Genomic DNA, 2,618 nt, shown 5'->3' with positions numbered 1-2,618 from the left:
ACCCGCCACGGGTATGGATGAGATCCCGCTTGCTGAGTTCATCTCTCGGAGGAAGATCAATCCATATGGAAACCCTCGTGCCAACTTTCGAGGGAATGAGCTATTCTGGACCAAGCAGCAGAATCTCATTTATCTGGATGTCATCAAGGCCAAGCAAAACACCTATGTGGAGGTGAAGTGGATCAACATGCATCACATGCGAAAAGAGGCGCACCGGGCATACTTTGGTGAGGCTTTAGACCTAGTGGAGCAATTTGGCATTGAGCATATCATCTCATTCCACAAAGACTATGATCCTGAGATCCTTGCTCAGTTCTTTGCCTCAGTGCAATTTCATCCCAATGAGGAAAGGACCATGACTTGGATGACCAATGCTCGGCAGCTGACTGCTACTTGGAAGGAATTCATGACTTTACTTGGGGTTTCGGATGAGGGGCTCGCCACACCCCAAGGTGTTCGCCCTCATGCCAATCCCGAGTCTGCCAACAAGAACAAGCTTATGCCCTTCTATGTGGAGAAGAAGCTCTCCAATGGCAAGTCATCTTGGGTACTCAACTCCTTTCTTGACATCATGCACCGGATCTTCCGCAACACTCTCTTCCCACGCATTGGGGACAAGGACAAGGTGCATGCCTATCTTGTGGATATGATGCTCCTGTGTGAAGATGCTCGCAACTCTCAGACACTACCACTTGATGTCTCACATATCATGTGGCATGAGCTTCGGTTTGCGGTCTACAACCGCAAGGTCCCCATCTATGGACCTTATCTGTTTCAGTTGATCTCGGCTACTTGGGAGCGGGTCTACCCTCAGGATGAGTTTGAGGCCCCTGGTTGGATCCGGCATGAGCCCATCAACCTCCGTATCAAGCCTCAGTGGGCCAACACTACCTCTCGTGCTGATACTGCGGCTGCCATGGACGTGGATGCAAATGAAGATGAGGAGGAGGCAGCAGACGAGGACAGCTCTGAGGGTTACATCCCTCCCACCTCTGAGCCTTCTTGGGCTAAGCGACTGAAGAACAAGATGAAGGTTTTGTTCTGTATGCAGGCAAAGGGGCAGTACCAGACCCATGTGGCTTCCAAGGAGACTCGCCGCCGCGACAAGCGGATTTTCAGGACCTTTGGCGAGAACATATCTAGCGGGTCAGAGGTGCACATCACCCCAGAGGCAGAATGGATGCACAAGCAGGGTTATCGGTGGACCGAGTCCGAGGAGGAGTCCGTCCCAGCTGCAGAGTCTGACGGGGAGCGTGCAAGTGACTACTCCGCTTGAGCCACCACTATTGCTGTAGGTGTCCTCTCTGCCTTTTTGGCGTCTCGATGCCAAAGGGGGAGAGAGTGTAGGATTTGCGAGTTGTGTCGTGTTTGGGTCAGTTGAACTTCGTTTATTTCGTTTGCTTTGGTTTGCTTTGGTTTGTGCTCGTGAGACCTTCTATCATATGGTGTAAGACATATGCACTCTATCGTACCGTAGTGAGCTTATTCTATCTTGTGCTTATTACATTATGCTCCTGTCTATCTTGCTTAGCTTTAGCCTTATTGCAAGATTTGCCATGTCTATAAAATATAGGGGGAGTGTTGATCCTAGTATGTGTGCCGTGCAGTCCAAAGCACTCATCGAGATAGCACACATCTAGGGGGAGCCCGTCTATATTTTAGAGACTTGGGGTTTGCCCTTGCTCTTTGCGTTATACCCTCGTGCAAATCCCGTGTTGTCATCAATCCACCAAAAAGGGGGAGATTGTAAGGGCATTTTTATCCCTTAGTTGGTTTTGGTGATTGATGACAATGCTTTTGCGGACTAATCATGTGCATCGAATATTTCAGATATTGACTAGGCACAAGATGATTTGGTTCCCCTCGAAGGCTATGGAAGACGGCGTTTCTCTTCGTTTCTTTTCGGTGGTATTGAGTCGTAGGGAAGCCGTACTATTAAGAGGGGGTCCGCGTTGGAAAGGTTGGGTGGATTCATCACGTACACATCTTCCTTTGCACCTCCTTTCCTCTAGCCTTTGGAGTATCCTATGTTTTCCTTGTCTATGCAAATATTGCTCTTGCTTGCTGAACTAGGGCGTGCGGTAGTACTGCTCCTTAGAGCGGTAGTACCGCAGGACCTTGCGGTAGTACCGCCCGCTGGTGCGGTAGTACCGCAAGGGCCCACGGTAGTACCGCTTCTAGTAAGCGGTAGTACCGTGGTATCTGACTTAGTTCCGCAAGTACGCGGCAGTAAGGGGCGGATGTAATTTTTTACATCCGCGCCTCGCGCGGTAGTACCGTTGCTGGCTTACGGTACTACCGCGTCGGGTTTTTGCATCGACTCCAACTCTGCGGAAGTAGCCACGGATGTAATTTTTTATATCCGTGCCTTCCCATCTCTAGACAGCCCCTGCCTTGCGGTAGTACCGCAAGGGAGAGCGGTAGTACCACGCCAGCAGTACTACCGTCCTCTGCTTTAGTGCATTTTAGGCTGTCCTGGTCTCTGCTGTGTGGGCGGTAGTACCGCAGGGCCCTGCGGTAGTACCGCGTGCCCTTGCGGTAGTACCGCGCCTCAGGTATGGTAGTACCGCGTTGCGCAGGCTGAGTTGGTGGATAACGGTTGGATTTGTTCCTCCACT

The sequence above is a fragment of the Triticum aestivum genome, chromosome 7D (genome assembly GCF_018294505.1).
Source record: "Triticum aestivum cultivar Chinese Spring chromosome 7D, IWGSC CS RefSeq v2.1, whole genome shotgun sequence".
Lineage (NCBI taxonomy): Eukaryota > Viridiplantae > Streptophyta > Magnoliopsida > Poales > Poaceae > Triticum > Triticum aestivum.
This window is presented reverse-complemented; position numbering follows the sequence as displayed.